The sequence below is a fragment of the Rousettus aegyptiacus genome, unplaced genomic scaffold, assembly GCF_014176215.1.
Source record: "Rousettus aegyptiacus isolate mRouAeg1 unplaced genomic scaffold, mRouAeg1.p scaffold_m13_p_15, whole genome shotgun sequence".
Taxonomy (NCBI): Eukaryota; Metazoa; Chordata; class Mammalia; order Chiroptera; family Pteropodidae; genus Rousettus; species Rousettus aegyptiacus.
The window spans coordinates 6,216,581-6,226,632 of NW_023416290.1; positions in this window are offsets into that span (position 1 = coordinate 6,216,581).

The following is a 10,052-nucleotide window of genomic DNA, read 5'->3' on the forward strand; positions in this document are numbered from 1 at the left end:
TTAACATTATTCCTCAGCCCCTTGGAATTCTTTTCGGGCATTCAAGGTGAGTGGCCGGCAGAATGGAAGCTAGGAGCTCCCCCGGAGGTCGGGCCCGATTCCTTATTCGCCTTCGCGCGGCAGCTGTGCAGGCCTAGGAGGTGGCACCCAGGAGACAGTCGGCCGCAAGTGCCGAATGACGCGGGGAAACGCGGGGCTCAGGAGCGACGCCCCGGTTGCAGGCTGCCGCCAGCGAGGGCAGAGGAGGTAGGGGGAGGCCCGCACGGGCGGGCTGACGACACCGACTTCAGGGTGAGGCAGCGTGGCCGGAGGCGTCCGTGGCATGGCCCAGTGGCCCGGACGCCGTCGGGTCCAGAGCGCGAGCGGCACCCCGCGATCGAGACGCGCTGAGGGCAGGGTGCAGGAAACGGCCCTGGGACGTGGCTATGTGCTCTGCTCTTTACAAGTCCTCCCGTCCCTTTACCACGGCGGGTCCCTCAGAAGGACGTTTGGCAGCTGTTTGTTTGCTTGCTTGCTTGCTGTGGGAGAACGGCCGTAATGCAAACTTGCGTTCTGACCACAGTCGGTGGCATTAGGCACCTGCGCATTGTTTGCAACCGTCACCACCGTCCGTCTTTTCAAAAACATCACTCTCTTGTAATGGATTTCACGAATTTGGGCTTTTTTTTTTACTATTGCAGAGGTGTTTGAAGTTACGGGACTAAGTGGCTTTATCGCCGAGTCTGAGGTCACTGAATAGCACATCAAATATACACTTTTTCTAATTCATTTTAGGACAGAGGACCTGATGATTACGCTACTGTAAATCACTGTGGATGCTTCGGCTACCTTCAGCTTAATCATCAAGGGTCCAGGAAGCTTCTCTTTACGAGCAGGAGCCCGGGCCTTGCCTCTGGGCCGAGGGCAGAAGACGGGCAGCTGCTGCTCACGACCCTGGGGCCGCGTCCTGCCCCAGCTGGAATGGGCTTCCTTGTCCTCCTCCCTACTGCGTCCGTTTCCTGTGACGGCCCGCCTACGGCTGGCCTCGTAGACTCCCTTAAGGTGCAACAATAAGGTGTAATCTTAAACCCACCCGTATGTCTTTATTATCTAGCTGGGGAGGGCCACTATTCATTTGCTGAAATTTTTAAAAAGAAAAGAATGAGAATTAAAGCTTCTGAAGAAGGGAAAGGGAATGAAAGCTTTTGCCCTGGGAAGCCAAAAAGGCGAAAACCTGTCTTCTTCTAAAATGGTATTTTAATTCTCTTATCCCCTAGAAAAAAAAGGCTACCTACTCGGCCACGCAAATTTCCATCGATCTATTGTTAAACGATAAGTCACTGGATAAACTAGAATTCTCAGTTGCCAAAATCTTAGGCCGAAATCTCAGCTGCTTAAAAAATCTCCCCAAACCATTACCAGACTTTTGCTTTCTCGCCATCTTTCAGTCTTTGGAGGTGACCGTGCGGCATAATTCAGGCCAATGAAACACTGCTGAGTCTTCCAGGAAAACCTGTTGCTTTCCCGATAGAAGCAATAGATACCCGAGACCTCGAAGGCGCCACGTGCGGCTCCCTCTGTTTTCCTGCCGTGAGCGTTGATGTGATGCCTTGAGTTGTGGCAGCCACTTTGCAACCACGAAACGACGCGCATAAGAAAACCCAACGAGAACGGGGAAGCAGAAAGCTGGGAGAGCTAGGATCCTGAACAATGTCATTGACCTTTCCTTGTTAAACAAACAGTAAATGTCATTATGGCTTAATCCTCCCTTTTCAAAGAAAAAAAAATCAGCTATGAAAAATAATAAAAGAAAGGGCTGTGCCCTTGCTGGAATAAAGAGTTATGTCATAAATAAATTAGATAGATAGATAGATAATTTCAACATCACCCAAGTATGATAAAAATTATCAACAGTGCTCACGCTTGTCTCTTGCAGCTGGTCTGAAAAATAAAGGATTGTTTTGTAGATCAGTTCATTTCTGTGCTTGGGAGAGTTGGACTTCTAAAACATCGAAGACCTGAGGAGACACCAGCACGATCCCTCGTCACCTCCGCGGGCCTCCCCCGAGCAGCGAGGCCAGAACCGGTCACTCTCCTCTGCGGGCCGGTCTCCCAGTCCAGCCTCGGACGTGGCACTGACCAGACGCTACCCAGTCACTGCCACTTCCCGAGTGCTGACCTCCTGTACATCCTTCATGATCACCTCTCCCTTCACTCGTTCGTTACAGTAAATAACTCCATGAAGCAGTCATTGTCATCCCAGACTTCACAAACGGAAAACGACAGACCAGACTCCGCGGGGTGACACACCCCATGGCGCTCTCGGCCCTCAGATGTCTTAAAGCGTAAACGAGGCCCTCCATGATCCGACTGCAAACCTCTCCGCGATGGCCTCCCCCAGGACGTCCCTCCAGCCACTTCCCCGGTCCATACCCCGCCCATCCCCGCCCTCCCAGCGGAGACCCCCCACCCCGCCCCATCTCCCAGGGCCCGGCCGCGGCACCCCCTCCGTGCAGCCTCTGCATCTGCCCTTCCGAGTTAACAGCTCCTTCTACGTGCAGAACACTCTGCTCCTACTTCCTGTGAGCTCTTACGTCCTCCTTTGTATCACGTCTAGTTATTTATGACCCTTTTTCCTTCAGTAGGTCATAAACTCCGTAAGAGACCATCTCGGTCACCATTGTACCCAGATAAAGTTTGTTCGATTGTTTTCAACAGCAAGTGCTCGAAACGCAGCTGTTGAATTGCTTCAAAAACCACAGTTCTTGAGTTCCAGGATAACCTTCGAAAGCTCTTATTTCCTTAAGAATTTGCGTAGCTTTTTGGTTAAAGCTTTTTCCTACCTTGTCCGTGGGAAGAGCTTTGCTTCGAGGAGTCCTCTGGGCCAGATGTCCCGCTTGGCTTCTGCATCCCGTGGCTGTGAGTCTGTCTTTGCCTGGTCGTGGCCTTGCGTCCCATGCTCTCATCCCAGCCCTGCAAGCAGATAAGTCAACCTGTCAGGGCCTCTGGAGCGTGAGCCAAGCAGTCAAGGCTTGGTGGCGGGCCCTCTGCCAGCAGCCAGCATCAGTGCCACAAGCCTGAGGCTCAGCAGGGGCCTCCCCGCCGGCGGCCAGGACCACCCGGCGAAAGTCACACAGGCAGAAGTTCTCCAGCTTCAGCTCCCTGGACAAGTGTTTGCCATGGGCCCCAGGAGAGTCAAGCCAGCCCCTCAGACCTCCCCCAGATGCCAAGGAGAAGGGACCCTGAGATCCCAGTAAGGTGGTGCCCTGGTGGCCCGCTCCGAGCCTCACGAGCTCACCTGAGAATGAGCTGGACAAGGGAGGGTCAAGGACGCAGCCCAGATGCCACCTTCCCTGAACCACTGAGTGCCCTGGTGGAGCGAACTCCCCTCCAGGACGGAGGCTGTGCCAGGGGCCCCAGGAAACACACAAGTTCCACCCCCTGTCCTCGAATAGCTTGCACCCTAGCAAAGGACACAGGCGCATGGCCCCCCAGGTGTGCGGGCCCTGAGCACGGGGGGTACCTGCCCTTTCATCCGCTATTGAAAAGGTGGGTGACAACAAAGCAAAAGCAGAACGCAAAGCCAGCTCGCTCACGGCCCGAGACCCACACACCACACTCCCAGACGACATACGCGATGGGACTGTCTCGAGCCACCACCGGCTCTTACTGGTCAAATTGAGGTGTCTCTAACTCCCCAAGGACAGATGCTGCATGCTGGGGGCCCCAGCCGCACTCAGCAGAGGCAGGTTCCCGGGGCGGCCGCAGACGGGAGGAAGCGTTGCCCTTTCTAGCAGCTCATCCTCCTCCTGAGGCGCCTGCGAGCTACGTGCAGGCTCTGAACGAAAGGCCCGGCAGGAGCGCACGCGGCTTGGCACCCGCGAGGATCTGTGGAGATCCTCAGGGAGAGACAAGCTGCAAGGGGGAGGCAGCCGGGAAGAGCGCGCAGGACAGGCCCGGGTTCCCCCCACCCCACAGGCCTGCAGGAGGCTGGTGCAACTCCAACTTGCAGAGTCTTGAAAAGGAAGGGAAAAGCAGGAGGAGGGTGGAGGGAGGGAAAGGCATGTGAGCCTGATCCACGGACGGACGGACGGACGGACAGACGTGCTGATAATGTAAGAAACTCGGTAGCCTCAGAGCTCAAACGGGAGAAACCGAATTGGACTGTGAAGGAAGAACAAACCCTTAGGCAAACTTCTCTTTTTTTCTCTACCCAAAATTTTCGTCGTGGTTTTCAAGAAATTGTGCAAGTTTTATAGGAGGTTTCTGTAGGGGTAAATACAAATATTAAAAAAAAAAAAATAGAATTTTCTCAGGTGCAAGATAGGAAAAAGACCTTTCCTGCCTTCTCAGAGTATTTCCTTGAGAAAACTCGTCATTATACATCTCTTCGCTGTCCTTTTGAGATGTACATAAACCTTTTTAAAAAGCAAGACTCTTACTAGTTTTATGGCACAGGGTTGTCTTTTTTTATTATATCATATCAGGCGAACGGCATAATTTGACATCTGCATCCACTACGAAGTGATCCACCACAAGCCCAGTTACCACCCATCACCAAAGTATATGAAGAACTCATACAACTCAACGAAATGAACCACCTCATTTAAAAATGGGCAGAGGATCTGAAACAACCTCCTTTGAAGCCTTTTGAAAGCTCTGAACCTGCCCCAAGTTTACCTAAAACCACATGTAGGTCCCTAACGTAATTCATCGTTTCAGTGAACCGTACCCCCTGCTCCCCCTTTCCCCCAAAGCTGTACATCTAGGCAGGTCCCCCTTCTCACTGGCCAGATCCAAGCCACGCCAGCGCCTGGCAAAGCAACAGCATTCTGAAATCGTCTGCGGACCCACCTTCCGCTCCACTTCCGCAGCCCCCGACTCCGCGGAGCCGCCCGTCCCTTCTCGCCTGTGCCTGCGTCAGAGCAGAGGCCCCCCGGGAACAAGGGCTTCTCCCCGCTGATTTTGTACTCCGATCCCCAGGATGACCCTTCCCTGGGTCACCACCTCGGGTTCACGTCTGCAGGTGTGCCTCGCTTTCTCTTGCGTTCTGTGACTTTCACCCTACCTGCAAGGTCGTCCCTCTCCCACGTTTGTCCACTGACGAACTTTACCTCACTCCTCAGGGCTCAAGTCAGTCATTGTTTCTCCAAGAAACGTCCCCCGTGGCCGCCTCAGGATGAATTAAGCTCCCCACCTATTGCCACAGGAACTGGTGGCCGTCTTGTCTTCTTTCCATCCACGCTGTTAGCTCCTATGCCTGACTCCCCTTGGCATTCCGTGCCTGAGCCTGGCACAAAGCCGTGCTCAGTAAATACTTGTTGAATGTGTAAACAAATGAACAAATCTCCACGGTAGGAAAATGAGCTTAAACTAAGAGAGGATGGATGTGGCTCAAATGTGATGAAAAAACTTCTCGTTTTATAAAAATGTTTTAAATGTTTTACCCTGACCTCATATCACATTTAAAAGTTAACTCAGAATGAATCAAAGACCTAAGTGTAAGAGCTAAGACTATGACATCTTTAGAAGAAAACGTGGGAATAAACTTTGATGAACTTGGCTTAGGCGGTAGTTTCTTAAATACAACACCAAAAGCACAAACAACAAAAGAAAAGCTAAATAACTTAGACTTCCACCAAAATTAAAAACTTTTATGCTTCAAGGACACCATTGTTAAAATAAAAAAAAAACACACATGGAATGGGAGAGAATCTTTGCAAATCATACATCTTATAGTAACTTCTATCTAGAATAAAGAAGTCTTACAACTCAATGAAAAAAAGACAACTCAGTTTGAAAATGGGCAACAGATTTGAAAACACACTTCTCCAAAGAAAATGCGCCAGCAACCAATAAGCACATGAAAAGATACCTAACGCCGTCAGTCTCTAGGAAAATGCACACTTCACACCTATTCCTACAGGGCTCTAATTAAAAACAGTAATAATAATAACGTGTTGACAAGGACGTGGAGATTTGGAACCCTCATCGTTGCTGATGGAAACATAAAATGGTGTAGCCACTGTGGAAAAGTTCGGAAGTTGCTCAGAAAGTTAAACATAGAACTCCCCGTGACCCAGCAATTCTACTCCTAGGTATCGACCCATAAGAATTGACAGCAGGAACTCGGACATCTGGACACCAGTCATTCATAGCACCATTATCCATAATAGCTAGAAGGCAGAAAGGATCTAAGTGTCCACCATTCACAGATGAACAAAACATGGTGTACACATACGGTGGAATTCCATTCGGCCAGGGAAAGGAATGGGATTTTGATAAATGCTACAAATGGGTGAACCTTAAAATCGTTATGCTTAGTGAAATAAGCTAGACACAGAAGGACAAACATTGTGTGACCCCATTTTTAAGGGGTACCTAGAATAGGCAATTCAGAGAGACAGAAAGTAGAATAGGGGTTACCATGGGTTGGGGGGGAGGGGTAGGAAGGGAGAGTTATTTTTTCATGGGTATAGCATTTATATTGGGGATGATAAAAAAAAAAAGTGTTGGGTACAGATAGTAGTGATGGGTATACGACACTACGGATGTATTTAATGCCACCGAATTGTACACTTACAAATTATTAGAATGATAAATGTTATATTTTACCCCCAAAATAAAAAAGAGTGAAGTATTGATACATACTACATCGTGGATGGATTTTTGAAAACACCATGCCAAGTAAAAGCAGCCAGTCATAAAGGACCACAGAGTGTGTGTTTCTATTTATATGAAATGGCCAGAATAGACAAATAGGAAAATCCACAGAATGGAAGGTCGGTGAGCGGTGGAGGGGGAGGAACAAGGAGCAACTGTTAATGAGTCCAGTGTGGTTTTTCGTGATGAAAATATTCTGAAACTAGGTAACAGTGATGGTTGCAGAACTCTGTGAATATACTAAAAACCACTGAACTGTATGCTTTAAAAGGGTAAATTTTATGGTGTGTAAATTATATATCAATCACAGTTATTTTTAAATGTTTAAAATTTTTTTAAGCCACTCAAATGGATTGCCAATTGAGAACTAAAATCTTTCCTTCTGAACCCTAAACAGTAATAAAATAAAATAAAAAAAATAGCCATTGATCCAAACGGGCCGAGGGAATTAACAAGTTCTATGATCACTTAGAAAGTTAATGAGACAATTCAGGAAATTCAGATTGGCAGGATACCATTTTTACCTGTCACGTTGGAGGAAGTCATAAAGTTTAGTAAGACACAGCGTCATCTGTATAGTCCTCACGGGGCTCACCTGGAAAGCAGTAAGCCCTCTCGTGTTGTTGGGTAGCAGGTGAATTAATGCCAACACTTAGAAAAGTCATGTGACGATACATAGCAAAATGTAAAACCCTTCTGACCCAGCCACTCCTCGTTTGTAAATTTACCCTGGAGTCATGTACCCAAATAGTGAGTAAACACATTCGTATAAGGATATCGGCTGCAGTGCTTGTTTATAATGGCCAAAATATTGGAAATATTTTAAATATCTACCCACAGAGGACAAAAGCAAATGTGAAGTATATCTGCAGTACTTTGGAGCAATGTCCAAGACACATCAAATTTCTAGAAGCAAAGTGCAGAATTTGTATAAAAGGAAGCAGCTCGTTCCTACCTACTCTTCATTCTTCCTTTCGTTCTTACTAACTGGACCCTGACTTTTTTCTGGGCTGCGAAGTACCTGTTGCAAAGGCCTCATTTCCCAGCCTCGCTTGCCGCTACGGCCAGCGAGACACAGTGGCACTTGCTGGGCAGGGCCTCTGAGCAAACCGTTTCTGTGAGGCCGACTCAGCTAGGAGGGCGCGCACGTTTGTCCGTCTTTGTTTCGGCCTGGTACGTGGGCGTGATGGCAGTTTTGAGAACAGAAAGCGACTCCGAGGACAGAAGCCGTGGTAAAGGTGATGCAGGACGCTGCCATTCATCCGCCCTCCTCTGACTTATACACGACAGAGGGCAAGAAATCTCTGTCTCGTTCAGCCACCTGTTTGGGGTGTCTGTGACAAGCAGCAACATCTCCCCGTGAGACGATTCGATAACCGGAGATGAACGTGCGGTATACACGGAATACTGTGACGATCTACTGGACGTCGGCGAGGCAAGGCACACCTGTTAGTTAACCGGATGCTCTCTCGCCTTGCGTGAATGTTTGCCACGTCTCTGCGGACACGCCTAGGGGCTGCCCCCGTCTCTGCGGCTTCGGCCCTGCTGGCCCCGCCCCCTGCCGCCGGTGCTGCCCTGTTCCCACCGCTCCTGGTGGGGTCTGACTCCTCCAGCAGCTGCTAAGCAGTCAGGCGATGCAACCTGGGGGTCAGAGGCAGTGACACCTCACGGGGTGACCTCCGCTGCGTGGGAAGCTGGGAGAGGGGCGAGGGCCAACAAGTAAACGGCTCCCACACTCGTCTGCCGGTGGACTGCCCCGGGGAACAGTTTCTGCGCCTCACATCGGAGCTGCCCCGTGGAGCCACCCGCGAAGGGGCAGCCACCTTCTGAGTCCACGGGAAGCAGCATAGCACCCTGCCACCGCCTCCCGACCTCCCTGCCTATCCCCTCGGGCTGGCCGCCTGGGCACCCGCCCCACGTCCTCTCTGTCCCTTAGAGTCCTTCCGGTGTGTACCCCCAAACTGACCAGCAGCACTTAAGCTTTTCTCCAAGCTCTAGTCCCTGGGCTAAGGCATGTGCGGGTATTTCTTTTTCCATTAAAGAGAGAGAGGAGGGAAAAAAAACTAGTTAACCTTTTAGAAAAACCAACAAGCAAAACAAATGAGGACGTTGGACCCCAGCCAGTGGATCTGGAGCCTTCCTATTCCATAAATACTTTCATTTCTGCAGTTAACCAAAAAATACATGTGAGCCCTTCGTCCTAATATCTTTATTTTTCCTAGGGTGTCTTAGCAGACCTTTTACACAGAGTGGCAAGCAGTAAAGGCAGGTTCATAACCACAATACGAAAGGATCTGGATTTTCACCGAACGATCGAAACCCAAAGGGACAGATCCCCAAACCAAGGACCCAGGAGAACACCTGCCCGTGCTGTCCTCATCTGACTTTGTCTGGACCTTAGAGACGTCACAACCCCGTCGCCCTGGAATCCGATCTCGCAGACCGCAGGGTCAACGTGACAGACTCCAAGGCCGCGCGCTGGTTTCCACGTCGACACAGACTCGAAAGCGCACCGGCGGCCTGGTCTTCGGAGCCAGACGATCTCAGCCGGAACCTGCCGACCGCACGAGTCAGGCGCCCGTCTGCTCTGAGGCAGCTGCAAAGTCATCGGCCTCTGCCTCTGCAGCAGGGAGCCAGTTCTGAGGCCAGAGGATGACCCGCCAAACGCACGCGGTGCTCGCAGCCCCGGGCGGGCGAGGGGCCCCCTCCCTCTCGCTCCAAGATGCCGACCTAGCTGTCCGGCCGTCTGAGGCGCCCCTTCTCTCTCAGTCAGCCAAGGTCAGGTGGGACACGTTACGTCCGGAAACAGAAATTCGTTTGCACAAGCTCTCATGTCGTGCCCACGTGAGCGAATGCCACCTGCCCCGTGTCCTCCCTGTCTCTGAGAGCCCCTCCGTGCCGAGCGAGGCGATGGTGGCACACTGTGCGCATCCTCACAGCTGTGCCAGGGAACGCCGACCTGGGGCTCAAACCTGGGGGTGGGGCACGCAGGGAAACTCTCTCTTGCGGCCAAGACGTCTTCCCTTCTAGAAATATCAGTACTCGGCATAACTTTCAAAATCTAATGCTGACTGTACCTATGTAAACCACTTACTAGTTATTGTTACTAGGTCCTATTTTTCAACACCGTAGAACTTAGTAACTGCTGAACATGTCGCTGTGTGTCGGATTCGCTTAGGACACTCAGGCCCGCTCCCACGGGCTCCGCGCTCCTGCCTGAGCCTCTCCTACCCCCTCGATGCTGCGGGCCCACGGGGACCACGGTGGAATGAGGCAGAGAGACAGGGGCATTAAACACAGCATGGCAGTAGGGGCTTCGTAGCCAGTCCAGGGGGCTGTTGCTCATTTCTGTCTCCTGGCTCCCCACCAAGCCACCTTGTAGTCCCTGAAGACGGGGGCACCAGAGTAAG